Raw genomic sequence first — 17,035 nt, 5'->3', positions numbered from 1 at the left:
TATAATCCTTCTTCTCATGCTCACTGCCTTTGTGGCTTTGGGTTAGTCATTTCAGTTCTCTGAGCCTCACTTTCCTCACTTGTAAAGTAAGGGGGTTGAACTAGTCAACTCCTACAGTCCCCTTCATTACTAGATTAATGATCCTAAATGTGACACTACACCTGGAATACTCTCCACTTTACCTGTTGATCCTGCCAAATATCACAATTTAAATAGAAAGCACGCTCTGCCAAGCAGCTTCCTTTGCTGTTCAGTCTTGTGTTCTTTCCCCTCAAACCTCACAAACTATCTTGTTCTATAACTTTCTGATGCAGTTATGTAATATTGTATAATGTGCTAGATTGGTGACATGTTGGAGCAGAATCTAAGTTCCTTGGGAGCAGCGATTATATATTTCAGACTTTCTATTTAACACACACACACACACACACACACACACACACACACACACACACACTTGTTGATATTGCTTATTCATTTCAGTCTTCTCCAACTCTTCATGCCCTCTCTTGGGATTTTCTTGACCAAGACACTGGAGTGGTTTCATTTTCCATTTCCTTCTCCAGCTCATTTTACAGATCACGAAAAAGAAACTAATGGCATCTCCCATAGCATAGGAAAACTTTGCTGTTTTGCATTATAGCACATTTAAAGAAGCATATATTTGTTTTAAGAATTTAATTTACCTATGGTTTTAATCTGATATGCAACTGAATGAGGAATTCTTTGAACTGGTTCAAGAATCTGAACATCTTGGTCAAAATAAGACAAGCCATTTGAAACAAGGAGAGAGCAGGCTGCATTTTCTATGGAATATTGTATATTACTTTCACCAAATAAGCTGCATTTGAAATAAATGCCTGTCTTTTAAAAATAATATTGTTCATATGATTCTATATGACTGTAGATTTTACAAAATAATAATCCCTGAAGAATTAATATTTTAGGCAATTCAGAAGGCAATACAGAGACACATGATGGGTATAAAGTGAATTGCAGCTTATTTTCAGTGTTTATTTGTACATAAGAGATACTATAAAAATATATTATCCAGAAAACTTATATATAATATGAGATAGGAGTGGGAAGATCATGTAGCAAGAGAGTTAAAAGTTGGGTGGTATGAGTGCTATAGTGATATCCACGTAATGGTAAATGGCAGATGTTATTGAAGAAGGATGGGAAGGAAGAGGAGGAGAAAGAAGGTAAGCGACAGAATAGAGAAGAATATGAAGGAGGAAGGGGAATGGAGGAGGGGATAAAGAAGAGGAAGAAATGAAAGAGGCATATAGGAAAGGAAGCAGGAAGATAGAGATATAGAGAAGAAAAAGGAAAGGGAAGGAAAAGGGAAAAAGATAAGGAATAAAAGGAGGAAAGAAACACAGATAAGGAGAGAAACCTGATCTTGATTTAAAAAAAAAAAAACAATCACTAAACAGATTAATGTTTTAAAATAAAGAAAGTCCATATTTCCCTTAATTTTATCTAATATAAAGCTGCATTGCCTGAAATTAAAACTCTAGTCACTATTGTCAAGTTTTCAAGAAATTACTTTATTTTTGAATGTAAGTGGGGAAAAGTACTCATATTTGTGAATGATTCATTATAAACAGATAGCTATATATAACAAGCGGAATTGAAAGTAGCTGTCCTCACTGTCTTTAATTCCTCAGTCTTCTTTTACTTAAACACAATAGATAATGCAAATCCAGTATACTCCTAGCAAGTTTTTGGATTTTTAGTGGGGTTTTTCTTTCTAGGGAACAAGATTTTGCTGATTATTAATCTTTTCTTCCAATTAGAAATTAAATACGGATTTGAGAAGCAAATTATTCTTCATAGATCTGTTCCAGATTCAGAGAAATTCTTATTTTGTAAGCTCTGATCATTCAATCCTCATATTCTACAGAGATGGTACTCTGACATGTAAACCTGTCTCTATGTGAGCAAAGCTAAGCTCTATCTTGCTTGGATGTTCCTTGTATCCCAGAACTAGATTCCAGCATTCTTCTGGTTTCTTGCATTTGTGTAACCCCAATTCATTTTGAAAGGGTTGAGAGTAGTACCAGAGAACTCCAGAATTTACTTTTATTTTTCCCCAGAGTGTCAGTGGTGAGAATGGAGGGAAAAGCACTGATCCAAAGCTACTTCGGGCAAACCATAATGGCGTTTGTGCACTCAGAATGAAGAGCCTCTTATTTTTAAAAGGAATGTTTTGCCCCCTGGGCATTTCAATTTATAATAGCACTCCATCTTCTTTCACTGTCAGATGGGGCATCATCACAGAATTTACCATTCCTCCTAAGTTCTCTGTTTCTGTTGAAGGCACTACTGTTCTTCCACTCATCCAAGTTTGTACTTTCATACTCATTTTTGCCTGTCCTGTGTCCTAACACCTCATTTCCTTTCAATTACAAAATCTTGTGGATGCTAGCTTCATAATATAGTCTTACATCCATCCCTCTGTTTCACTTCCACAGACCCTTTCCAAGTTCTGGGCCTCATCACCCTGCATCCAGGAATGCAGTGACTTCCTAACTGGTTACCCAACATCCAGTCATTCCCTTCTCCGTTCTTTCTTTCTCACTGTTGCCAAATTGAAATGCCAAAAGCACAGGTCTTAACCATATCCTCTCCACTCCCAGGCCCTGCTCAAGAAGATGCAGTGGCTTTCTCTTTTCTAGAGAATAAAATACAAATTTGTGAGATTAGTTTTTTTAAAAATTTTTTTCCAAAAATGATGTCTCCCTCCAGCTCCAACTTCTTCCCTTCCCTCACATCCAATTGAGAAAGCAAGAAAAAAAAAATATTGCACAACCATGCATGATCAAGTAAATCACATTTCCCACATTCACTGTCACTCAGTCACACACACACACACACACACACACACATACATACACACATACACACACACACAAATTATCTTTTTCCACCCATTCAAGTTGTCTGACTTCCTATTCCCCATTCACAATGGTCCATCTCCCATCCCTCTGTCTTTCCATAGGATGTCCACTATGTCTGAAATGCATTCCTTTATGGAATCCCTGCTTTTTGATCAATGTTCATTTGGCTAGTGTTGGGACTGGAAGCTCAATTCCGTGTGGACAGTCTCGGGCAGGTAAAAGTGGGACTTCTAAATTGCATCTCAATACCATGCTGTTAGGTAACTAGGTGTGCTCCAATCCGGGACGACCTCGAGGGCAGGGAGACTCCACCCATCAGGTATCTCCGGGGGAGAGGCGGAAATACCCGAGCTAGCCGAGCTAGCTCGGTCTGACCTTCTCGAACCCCCGCTGTTCATGGAGGGCCTCGTAAGACTCTAAGATTTAGAAGTCCCACTTTTACCTGCCCGAGACTGTCCACACGGAATTGAGCTTCCAGTCCCAACAGGCTAGGGCTCTGCCTGCATAAGAAGTCTATCTTATTCCCACCTACCTCTCACAAACAGTTGATCATCTCTGCCCCCACTCCCCAAGTTAAGTGGAATCTATTTTGAATTTATTTCTGCATATATGATGTCCCTTTGTCCTTTCATGAAGAGATGTGTGTGTTTTATTAACAGTTCCTGATACTGCCTTCCTTACTGTAGGCATTTAATAAATGTTTGTTTTTATGATACTCTGTAGTGTTAAGAAAGTAGAATTTTGCACAAATTATTGGTTTGTACTACACAGCATAGTTTTGTGATTATTTTTAGCATTTTACAACAATGACCAAGAATAGGTGTGGACTGTTATAATATTATTTTTAGTCTGTTAATTGACACATCTGAAATCAGTTCCATAATTAGGGAGGGGTGGGTGGGGCTCCGTTCTGAAGCCTCCACATTTAGAGGGACACTGGCAACACTTACACACCCTCAGCATTAGAAATACCTCCACATTTGCACCTGGTTGTCAATAATTAGTTTAAATTGCAAGCCTCAGCTGCCAGACCTCCAGGTGAGCTCCAAGCTTATCTCCACTCCCTTCTTCGAGCAGACCCATTGGCCTTATGGTGTCCTGGGCACTCTCTCTCCAGATACTCCTACTTTCTGGCTGCCAAAATTGTCTAAAACATTGAGCTGGCGCTGAAATTTGACTTTTCACGCTGCCTGCTCAGAACGTCTCTTGTGAAACTGCTGCAGCCAAGAAAAATGTAACTGCACCCTCTTTGTGGTTGAAATTGTTTATAAACTTCTCTGGCCTTAAAGTATATGGAAAAAATGGTATATAGTATTTAGTGGGAGGTATAGTGATAGTCATACAGGTTGGTAGAACTGTAGCACCTATGACCAACGATAACTAACATTTACATTGGAGTGTTCATTTCATCTTATTTTATTTTTATGACAGTTCTATTTGGTAGCTATTATGAAGATTATTATCCCTATTTTTTAGATGAGTATACGGAAGCATCAGGAAACAAAGTGACTTCACAAAGCTAGTCTGTATCAGAGGCAGGATATGACTTGAGGTTTCCTAACTCCAAGTGTAATGGTCTTTCCACCATGCTGTTATCTTGAGGTTGCGTTTTGCTACTTCCTTCCTGAAGATTGCTGTTATTTTAGTCTGTGGGTGATTCAGAGTAGCAGAGGGTGAATTTCAGAGCCAATTATGAATGATTATTTAGGTCTGACAATATATGACAAATTATCATTTGGTGAATGCTGCTTACCAGGTGAGACAAACATTTTTTGGTTAGTTACTTGTTTTATGCCAAGAATTCTCCTAGGCATGCAAAGAAAATGCCTCATTTATGAATGATACTTACCCTGTCTTCATGGATCTTAAAGTTTGGAAAAACTGTTTTCTTTTTTGGAAGTTCCATTATATTCTCTTTCAGTTAAAAAAAAAAAGTCAAACTTTGGCCACTATCAGGACACAGGAAAAACTTTTACCATAAACATTATTGTTTGTACATAGTGTTAAATTTCTTCAGTGAATATATAACAATTGTTCTCAAAAAATCTCATTATCCTTTTTTCCATACATTACCATAAAATTAGCTAAGAGCTAATCAGATAAAACAAGCAAGAAATTAATAATCAATAAAATTATATAAATATCATCTGCATTACATATACACATACATGTGTATGTACTTAGTGGGCATGTTACTTAACCTCTCTATCTGCTTCAGTTTCCTCATCTACAGGAATAATAATAACACCTATGTCATAGAATTATAAAGAGAAATCAAATAAGATATTTGTAAAGCACTTTAAAAGCTTGCAGTGTTATATAAATTCTATGTGTTTGTGTAAAGGATATGTAATGGGCATATGTAAATGGCTCATCTTCATTGTTTACATGATATCATCCATCCATCTCATCCTCTACATTCCCTTTCTCCTTTCAATCTTTCCAAACATCAGGGTCTCTTCCAATGAGTCCTGTCTTTACATTATGTGGCCAGAGTACTTAAGTTTCAGTATTTGACCTTCCAATGAGTAGCCTGAATGTATATCCTTAAGTAATGGCAGATTTTAGCTCCTTCCTGTCCAGGGAACTCTCAAAAGTCTTCTTCAACACCACAGTTTGAAAGCGTTGATTCTTTGGTTACAATATTGTACAAGTGGCAGCAACAACAAAACATTCCAAAGAAAAAGAAAAGCAAAAAAAAAATAAAATGACCATCTGATGAGACTTTACAAATAGCTGAGGAAAAGGAGAAGGAGAAAGACATACCCAAATGAATATAGAATTCCAGAGAAAAGCAAGATGAGATAAAAAGGATTTGTTAAATGAGCAATGCAAAGAGATAGAAGAAAACAATAGAATGAGAAAGATGAGAGATCTTTCCTTATACTCCAACTTTTACAGCCATATATTTCTATTGGAAAAACCATGGCTTTGACTTCATGGACCTGTGTTGGCATGGTGATGTCTCTTCTTATACTGTCCAGATTTGACAAAACTTTTCTTCCAAGGATCAAACATCTTTTAATTTCAAGGCTGTGGCGGTTATCGGCTATGATCTTTGAGGATAAGAACATATAAAATGATACTGATTGTATTTCTACCTCTATTTGACAGGAAGTGATAGGACTAGTTTCCATGACCTTAGTCTTTTTTGATGTTAAATGTGAAGCCAGTTTTTATACTTTTTTCTCTCACTCTCATCAAGAAGCTGCTTAATTCTTCTTTGCTTGCCATTAGAGAGGTATTATCTGCACATCTGAGAGTGCTGATCTTTCTCCTGGCAACCTTAATCCTAGCTTTTGATTCCTACAGCCTGACATTTCATATGATGTATTTGGCATTTGTTGGAAATTTGATCTCTAGTTCCTATGCCTCTTCAAAACCAGATCGCATTTCGGATAATTCTCAGTTCACATATTACTAAAGCCTAGCTTGTAGAGTCTTAAGGATAACCTTCTTGGCACATGGGATGAGCTCACTTGTTCAGTAATTTGAACATTCTCTGGCATTACCTCTTTGGAATTGGGATATAAACTGATATTTTCAAATCCAATAGCCCTTGTTGTTGTTTTTTTTTTTTTTGAATTTGCTGTTATATTGAGTGCAGCATTTTAACAGCATCATCTTTTAGGATTTTAAGTAGCTCCACTGGCCTTATCGTTAACAATGTGTCCTACGGCCAGCTTCACTTTGTTCTCAGGATGTCTGGCTCTAGATCAGTAACCACACTATCGTGGCTTTTTGGTAATGTTAAGATCTCTCTTGTATAGTTTTTCTGTATATTCTTGCTACCTTTTTTTTTTGTTAAGTCCTTATCATTTTTATCTTGTATCATGCCAATTTTTGCATGAAACACTCCCTTGATATCTCTAATTTTCTTGAAGAGATCTCTCATCTTTCTCATCCCATCCTTCTTTTATTTTATTTATTTTATTTTTATATTTTATTTTCATCCTTTTTTCTTCTTAAAGGAGCATTGCTCCTTTAATAAAGCCTTTTCATCTCATCTTGCTTTTCTCTGGAATTCTATATTCATTTGGATATGTCTTTCTCTTTCTCCTTTCCCTTTTCCTCAGCTATTTGTAGAGTCTCATCAGACAGTCATTTTGCTTTCTTTTTTTTTCTTTGGAATGTTTTGCTGTTATTATTGCCACTTGTATAATATTATAAACTTCTGTTCATAATTCTTCAGGCCTTAATCTACTTTATCTAATCCCTTAAATCTATTCCTCATTTCTACTTCATATTTATAAGAGTTATTATTTAGGTTATATCTATATGATCTGATGATTTCCCCTACTTTCTTCAACTTAAGTCTGAATTTTGCAATAAGAAGCTCATAATCTGAACCATAGTCAGCTCCAGGTTTATAGTAACTGTATTGAGCGTCTCCACCTTTGGCTTCAAAGTACATAATCAATCTGATTTCAGTATTGACCACCTAGAAATGTACATGTGTAGAGTCACCTTTTGGGTTGCTTAAAACAAACTCATAGGTCAGTTAAAAAAAAAAAAAAACAACTACCAAATATCTAGTACTGTCACAAAATTGCTTTCTTCTTACATCTTTTTTTGCCTTCTATTTTCTGGCTTTCATTGAGACCTGGCTCCCTCATGGTAACACACCTCCCTGACATCCCTTTTCAGTGGAGGCTGCGCTTTCACTCAAATCCATTGGCATTTTCTTAATCTTTCTTAACTTCTCTTTGATCTATGACACTGCCAATTACCCTATTCTCCTTGATGCTCCTCTCCCTATTTTCATTTTTCCTCCTATCAATTGGACCACTCCTTTTCAGTCTTTTTTTGTCAAGCCCACTGACCAGAGGTGTTCTAAAGTTTCCTGTCCTGTGCCCTCTTCTCACCTTAATGCTTCTTCACTTGTTAAATTCATCAACTCCTATAGTATCAAGTGCTATCTCTGTGCTGATGATTCTCAAACCCACTTATCTAGCCATAATCTCTCTGCTGACCTCCAGTTTCACATCTTCAAATGTATATTACATTTGTCTCACTAGATGTCCTGTAGAGGTCTTAAACTTGCCATGTCAAAAACTGAACTCATTTTTGCCCCTGCAAAGTTCTCTGTCCTTCCAAATCTCCCTATTATTCTCCTAGTCTCCCAGGCTCATAATCTAGGTATCATTCTTGAATCATTAGTCTTTCTTATCCGCCATATTCAGTCTGTTGCCAAAGCCGATTGATTTTGCCTTTGTATCATCTTGATGAGAGACCAGGAGCAAACCAATAGACTTGGGTCAGAATGGTTAAGGGCATTTGCCTAGAGTCACATATGTAACAAATAACTAAGACAGGATTTGAACCCAGTCCTTTATAACTCCAAATCTGGAGCTCTATCTAGTCCATCGTTTCACCTCCCCATCATATATACCTGAGTACATCCACAAAGCTGGTTAACACATACACCTAGATGTTTGCATGTGTATGGACATGCATGTACATGTGCTTTAGATAAATATGTTTTGGTTGATTTTTATAAATTAGAGAAGATTTGAAGATAAATTTAATGCTATTGATTGCCAATCTATTTAAATAAAAGCATTATTTTAATGCTTTTTTCCTCCTTTTAAATCAGGTATGTATTTTGTCCAGTCATAAAACCATACTAGTTTCATGACAGCTAAGACTCATAATTTTCTTGTAATGTTGTACATCAAGCTAAACTCTTCAATTCCCATTATCTCATTTGATATTTTTGATAATTTACATTTAAATTTCTTTTCTTGAAGTATCACTTAATATTTACATGGCATGTGTACGGCAATTTTTGATCTTAAGTAATTCCTGAGCCATCGAAAAAGCAGTGCCAAATGGAGGATTAAGTGCCAGGCTTGGAGTCAAGAAACCTGGCTTCTCAAAGCTCCTCTAAGGTACTTAACGAATTTTTTTTTACAACTTCTTTAATAATTTCCTTGGGCAAATCCCTCAACTTTTCAGATCCAAAGTTATATCACCTGTAAAATAGGAATGATACTTGTAATATCCCTCCAGCAGACTTGTTGTAAGGAACCTTTTTGTCAGTGCTGAAGGGCTTTATGAATGGGAGTTAGAATAACCTCAAAGATAATATGATTCCATTGTAATTCCCCCACCCTGCCCCTGCCATTGGCTAGATGCATGACCTTGGACAAGTCACTTAACCGCTCTTGGTCTGAGTTTCCTCATCTGTAGAGTGAGAGGAATGCCTGAGGTGGGACTCTGAGGTCCCTTCTAACTCTAAGTCTTTGATCCTAATCAGATGTAATGTTTGATTATATGAAGGTAGGTAGTTTAGCTGATTGGGAGACAACAAGCACAGAGCTCAAATTCTGCTTTAGCAGTTAGCCAAATGGTGCCAAACAAGTCACTCAAAGTCTCTGAGGGTTAGTTTCCTCATCTGTGAAAGAAGGCTAACAATAGCACCTTCTACCAGGGCTCTTGTGAGGATCAAATATGCTAACATAGGTAAAATGCATTGCCATTCTTACAATGCTACATAAAAGCACTATGAATAATACATTATTGTTATTATCATGGTATCTGAATGATGACGACATTCAGATTTTTTTAGTTGTGACTAGGCAGTTATATACGTTTAATGATTCCCCACGAGCATATCTGTAACCTCAAACCTGTCAAGACCTACCTGTGTGGAAATCCCCTCTACTAACTGACATCTGTAACTTGGAGGGTTAGGGAATTACCTGAATCATGGAGAGGTTAAGTGACTTAGCCAACCACAAAACCAGTATGTGCCCAAGGCAGACTTGAACCTATGGTCTGTTTTCTAACCTTTAACATTGCCTCCAGTTGTGATTTACTCTGATGTGGCCACAACTTCAAAACTGTAGATTATAGGATTAATTAGGAAAATAATCATTTAAAAAATATAACATGAATATGGTTACCTGTTTTTTGTAGAGAATTAAGGCATTTCTGATTGTGTGTGTGTGTGTTACAGCATATGTGGTCTTCTTGAGCACTAGTAAGTAAAGTTAGAATATTTTATATTATACTTAGGGACTGAATCTCTCATGTGCTAATTTGGTGATTATTTCTTTCCCTGAACAACTGCCTCACCTGGAAAGTATCTTCTAGTGAAAAAACTCTAGGAACCAGACCTGGGAGGCAATTTATTAACCAGGGCATTTCTGGCAGAGAGAGAAAAATCTAAGACCCAACCATAAACATAATTGCCTTCTAGGCAAAATAATAATATTAATAAAAACTTGCCTTGTAGGCAGGTCACCTTGTCCTAGAGACCTAAAAAATGTGTAGAGCCATAAAACTGCTGTCAAAGAAGCTGGGAACTTCATGACAGCAACCTGGAGGAAGTAACAATATTGCACCTGAAATAAAATATATCTTAATGTTGACCTTAATTTGGAAGGAGTCAGAAGACTTTGGTTTAGTCTGGCAGTCAAAGGAGGTAGTAACTAACACTGTGATGACTTGACTACCAGCTTCCATTCTGTTCCAGCGAGATTACATTGTCTAAAAAAAGCTGCAGCCTTACTTTTGTAATTGACTCAGGTAGTGGTTCTGTATAAGATTATACAATAGAAGGAGCTTGCATTAGGAATAATAATTGACATTTATAGAGCACTTTAAAGTAAGCCATGGATCTTAGATACATGATAAAATTTAAACCTGTCCAAAAAACCAAACAAAACAAAATAAAAACTATTGTTATCACCTCCATTTTTCAGATGCAGAAATTGAGACTCAAAGAGGTTCATTGAAGTCCTGGTGCCCAGTACACATGGCTCACATGTTGTAGCAACATGATCACTGACTCTGGAGTCAGAGGTCCTAGGTTTAAATCCTGCCTCTGATGATTACTCAGCATTTGACTGTAGACAGAACACTTAACCTTACTAAGACCTAGTTTGTTCATGTGTTAAAAAAGAAGAAATGAAATATTCAATCTTTGTCCCTTCCAAACCTAGGTTGATGATCTTGAGTTTCAGAGTTAGCATTTGCACTCAGATCTTACTGACTTCAGGACAATCCCTTTTATACATTGTATCACAATGCACCTCAATAAGAAATACTGGAAAGAAAAAAGTGCTATTGAAGTTTTAAAATTTTTTCACACAGGCTAAAAAGAGAAATGTTTGTTTCTTTGTTTGTACTTTGTTTATATATCCATACAAGAAATATCCCAAAATGAAGTGATTACTTCATACATGGTCAAGTAACTCAATTAAAAATATTCCTAGAATATTAATCACTCAGAAAAATTAAGAATTTTAAAAGTACATACTTCTTTTAGGAAAGATCAATTTCAATTTTTTTGGAATAAATTCCATATATATACATATATATGCATATATGTGCGTGTGTTAGCTTTTCATTAAAAAAATAAAAATTATCCTTAAGGATCACAAACATATTCCCTCGATTTTATGACAGTGCAATTAATTTCAATTGTTTTTACCCTTTAATGCATCAGTGTGCTAACTGGTTAATAATTGTAAATGAACAGTAATCACTGTAATTCCTTTGGCTGGATTGCTTGAACAACTGACATATAGGAACCTATCAAGAGTCTCTTTCAAATATAAAGCATGGCTACTGCAGGTCTAGAATTTTAATTTTCATGTAATGCCTCACAAAATGGAAAAATCTGGCATGGACTGAGAACAGGATCTGGGTCTAAGGGCAGTATTCCAGGGTGAGGAGTCATCATGGATCATTGATTATGTCCCAAGCAAGCAGCAAGTCTAGAAGCAGCTAGCAGAGATGAGACTCAGATCCCAGGAATGGAGCAGCATCTCAATTTTAAATTTAATTGGAAGCCTGCAGAGGAGTAAAGAGGGCAGAAATCCCAGACCAAAGGGGAAACTGCAGTTTTATCTTTATGAACCAGCTGGTTCAGATATTGGCAAACAGTGACTGAGTCCAGCAACAATCTACTGAAAGTATAAAGTGGCAACTCCAAAGGCCTGTTGCTCAAACCTAAAAACATGTCAGAAACTTGCAGAGCTTGTACAAGGGATGCAACAATCAGAATTTGTCCCAAATCAGACCATATTACAAGCACAAAAAACATGTAGGTACTGAACCTGAGCTGTCTCAGAGATCTAAGAAAAGCACAGCACTCCATACCCCAAGAAAACAGCAATAAGACCAGACCAGCTTTTGCCTTAAGAAGTACATAGAATCAGGCCCTGACATAAATTCTAAAGTCAGGAAGTAGGATGGGACAATAAGCAAGCAAAAAAAAAAATTCTACAAGGAAAAATGGAAGGGAGGTGTTCAAGACACTAACCTAGAAGAGACTGACTCTAAAACAACTAGAGGAAAACTTTAAAAAATAAACAAAATACCTGCCAGCCCTCTCCCCAGAAAACAAACAAAAATTCAACTAGAATTCATGGGAAATCTAAAAAGGTGTTTTTTAAAAGAGACTTAATTTTTTAAATAAATTATAAATTTTTATAAGTTATATATCAATTTATATTTTATTAATTAATATAATTTTTTAATAAATGAAAGAAACATGCAAACATTTGTATGGATGGATGCATGCTAAAATAAGCAGAACCAAGAGAACAGACTATATAATGACATCCAAAATGTAAAAGCAAGCAACTTTGAAAGACTTAGGAAATCCGATCAGCGTAATGATCAATGATGATTTCAGATGAAATATGTTGCCTACCTCAGAGAGAAGTGAAGGATTCACATATAGATTAAAATACTTTTTTTTCACATTGCCAGTGAACAAATTAGTTTTGCTTTGTAGCAGTGTTTTTTTTCTCTATTTTTGTTTTTAGTTGGAAGGAGGATTGAGAGAGAAGATATTTTTACTGACTGAAAAAAATAGAAAGTATTTAAGGGAAGTTCATTCAAATGCAAGAAGATACCTTTTAAAAGTCTGCTATAAAAAAAAAAAACAGGAGAATGAATCATGTAGAGACATGGTGGCAAAGCAGAAAAGGACAGAATCACAGTTGGGAGAAGCAAGTGGCTATGTGGCCAGTCATGGCTTGTCTGGTGCAACTATGCTTTTTCTACCTTCCATCCAAGTATTATTCTCTATATACTCAATTCTCCAGCTGATTGAATGTGACCTTATTGAAAGAATTTTTTGTTCCATATTTTCAGTCACGTCTGACTCTTTGTGACCCCATTTGGGTTTTTCTTGGGCAAAAGATACTGGAGTTTTGTCATTTCCTTCTCCAGCTCATTTTCCAGATAAGGAAACTGAGGCAAACAGGATTAAGCACCTGCTCATTGTCACACAGCTAGAAGGTGTCTGAGGCCAAATTTGAGCTCTGGAAGATGACTCTTCCTATCTTTGGGCACAGAACTCTATCCAATGAGTCATGTAGCCACCCCTATTGAAGGGCATGGACTCTTATTCTTGTCCTTGTGTGCTCAGAACTTACACTGAAGAGCTTAATAAAATATTTGTTTATTGACTACCAGGCAAACTGTACTCCTCTCTGTTCTCTACCATACATTTTCTAACTTCTATGTCTTGCTTTATTCACTTTGAGAGTAAACACAGTATTCTCCCTGATTGGCCTTAAAGTCTTCTCTATCCTCAAAGTTAAACACATCTCTCTATCCAGGAAGCCTTCTGTGACTTCTCAAGTTGGTAATGACCTTTCTCCCATTAGAGTTATTATGCTTTTTTTTTTTTTTTTGGCATTTAACAAATGTTTATTGATGGATGTATGGATGTAGCAATTTCTTTCTCAGCAAAACATCTGAATTGCAATTGGCAACTGATTTATATCCCCAGTTCTAGAAAAGTCTATGGACTCCTGAAGAAAATCAAGCATTGCCCGTTCAAGTGCCTCTACCAGTGGCAAGGATTAAAGAATCACTTAGTACTAATGGTGCAGTTCCCAAATGCTCCTCAAATGCCAAATTAAAATAAAATAAAAACAAAAAAGGTCCCTAAAACTAAGTTCTTTTAGGGGACAGCAGTTAGACAATCCTAAAATTCCAAGGACCTATTACACAATTTTCTGATGCAAATCTCCTAGAACGATAAAGGTGAAAGAGACATAGAAGTTATCTAATGGGCATATGATGCCTTCATTTTATAGGTAAGAAAATTGATCTCTTTAGGAAAAGAGATTATGAGTTACTTCTGAAGGCTACAGCAGCAATAAATGAAGGAGTTGTTATTCAAATTTAGTTCCTGTGACTCCAAGTTAAGCATTCTGAGTTAGACAATCCTTCTACACTGTTACACCCTGAGTCATATAAAATAAATGTAGTTATCTGCATTTGGCTCTTAGATATATATGCTACAGTCTAAATTTCATCAAGCCAGGCACTATGTCTGAACTAAATTTTGTTCTCTAGGTCCTAGTTTAGCTTTCTACTTATTGTGAGCATTTAGTAAGTGTTGATTGAATGAATGGATGATGAATGAATGGATGTATCCTCTTCAGTATGTGAAAATTCTCATGGTAGGGGGTTCTTTCCCTTTCTCCCTTAAGGGAAACAGTTCTCTCTAAACCTTTGATTTGTGTCTTCTTCATCTCAGTTTTTTCATTATTCAGATTGAGTACTGGTGAGGATATCTTCAAGGTGAAGCGATACTTTTGGTAATCATCTGCATGACTGACAAACCCTTAGGATTCTCTTCCTTTCCTAATCATCATAACATAAATCACTAGAATATCTGATCTCTGGTCCTGTCCTTTAAAAGATGAAAATTTGGTTAGGTAACCCATAAACTGAAATTAAAAATATACATTATTATTTGATAACACATTAAACACAGTGAAAATTATTGAAAATGATTAGTAAGAGAACAGTCATTTAATGAGGAAGATGCATCATTAAACATAGTCTCTTGTACTTTTGACTACAAGAATTTCTTATGCTTCCAATGAGAATGTGTTACAACATTTCTTGTTACTATTCGGCTGGCTTACTGAAGCAAAGAAAGACATGATAGAGCTGGAAAATCTCCAAGAAGACTAACTAAGATCAGTGGGATGGAGATAGACAGAAAAAAAAAAAACAAAAAAAACCCCCTCAATCTGGAAAGATAAAGGCTGAATGAGGATGGGATTAAATTTTGTAAAATTGTAAAAGCATTAATTAATTAACACATGATCTCTATGAATGTGCTTGTTTTCTACTCAAATATTATAATAGCAATAATAAAAGTAGTAACAATAATAACAAAATAATTTATATAATGCATAATAAACTCCAGGTACTGTGTTAAGTGCTTTATAGTATGTTCTCCTTTGATACAACCTTGAAAATTGGTTTCTATTATTATCCCCGTTTTACAGGGGAGAAAACTGAGTAAAGAGAAATTAAATGCCTTGACTAGAGTAGTCATACAATTAATTAGTGTCTGAGGTCAGATTTGAACTCAGGTTTCCTTAATATAAGCCAGGTGCTTTATAAATATTTTCTCATTTGATACAGTAACTCTGGGAAGCAAGTTATATTATCCCTATTTTACAGAGGAAAAAAAAATGAATCCAGCAGAAGTTAAGTGCCTTGCCTAGAGTCATACAGCTTGAGAATCTCTGAGGCCCTATTTGACCTTGGATTTCTTTATCTCTAGGTCCAGTGTTCTGTCTCCTGAGCCATGTACCTAATACTTAAACATGGATTTACTAACCGAGACCTAGATTAGGATGATTTAAATGGACTCCTTACCTTGAAGCAGTGCTTTTAAGATAAAAAAAAAATGAAAGTTCTTCTGGTAATTGCATGGGTGTATGTATGTTTTGTATGTAGGTATATGCATAAGTACGCATTGACATTTATGCGTATGTCTGTAACTTGTGGATTTAGCAGTGTATAGACCTATATAAAGTTCCTCCATAAGTGTAATATAACATTTTGTCCTAGTGAGTTGCCTATAGCACTGAATGATTTGTTCACTTTTTTGTAGCTATTGTGTATCAGTGTACATATTTGAATCTAAGTTCTTTGAGATTGCAAGATCCGTGAGTCCTCTATGTCCTGACTACAAGGCTTTTCATTTATTTGTAAATTAATTATAAACCTAAGAGCTTGCACCTGGAGGACTGATCATGGTGAGATGCAGATGACTCAATGTTCTCAAAGGCTTTATCAGCGAAGGATCTCACATTTCCTACCAAAGTGAAAAAGTTGAGATCACAGCCCTATGAAAAGATTCTACATCCATTGGTTGAGGCTTAGCCCAGTTAAATTTGGAGAGGGCTCATCACCTAGCTGCCTCAAGGAGAGACATTTTTAAGATATAAAAATTTGTGATAATTACATCAGCATAAAGTGGTTAGAATTAGCATTAGTGGAAGGTAGTATACACATTGATGAAACCAAAAATTATGAAAATATGAATTCTAAAGCTAAAAATACAAATGACTGAAAAAATGGTCTCAGAAAACTTAATTGTTAACAGATAGCTCTTTCTATATGGAAGTGTTGTTCACAAGTAATGCTGAAGCCTAGACTAGAAAACTTAGTTTATTGAGTTTTAAACTTTAAGTCAACTTTTCAGAGGAATGATGGCTCATCTTTCCTCTAGGGTCCAGCTTTCTTAGTTATAAACTACTAATATTATATTCTGTTACTAGGATACATCTTCACCTTGTCCGTATAATTTTATTCACTTATATTCTGGATTAAAAGCTTAGGAATTTTGTTTGATCCCTTAACTAACAAAAGAAACTTTGACTTGTTAAAGAAAAGCATATTTCTACAAATAAGCAACAAAATCCAAAAGAAATGAGTGATCAATAGGAATATGAGGAATTAAGCAGCACAGACCTTTTTTCCCCTTGTCTTTCATCACTTCATCATTGTGAGATGTAGGCAGTAGTATCCTGGAGTCAATTCATACTGGCTTGCAAAAGCCAATTGTTAAATTTTCAGTGTGATTACATTTCAAGAATCAGCAATGATATAAATCAGGGCTTGAGTTATTATTGTTCATTGGATTCTAAACTTAAGTGCTGGGAAAAAATTAATAATGCAGGTCAAATGTAAAATTTTATTAAAAGCATATAATTTATGGGGCTCAGTGGGGGGTGGAAGTGAGTTGTTTGACATTTACTAGCATGCCCTTGGATTCAAGTATTGAATCAGTCTTAGTTTTTTAAAATAAATTAATGTTATAGTCAGAATTTGGTATGGAATGAAATATC

The sequence above is a fragment of the Notamacropus eugenii genome, chromosome 3 (assembly GCF_028372415.1).
Source record: "Notamacropus eugenii isolate mMacEug1 chromosome 3, mMacEug1.pri_v2, whole genome shotgun sequence".
Taxonomy (NCBI): Eukaryota; Metazoa; Chordata; class Mammalia; order Diprotodontia; family Macropodidae; genus Notamacropus; species Notamacropus eugenii.
The sequence above is the reverse complement of the archived record's forward strand: the minus strand, read 5'-3'. Positions refer to the sequence as shown.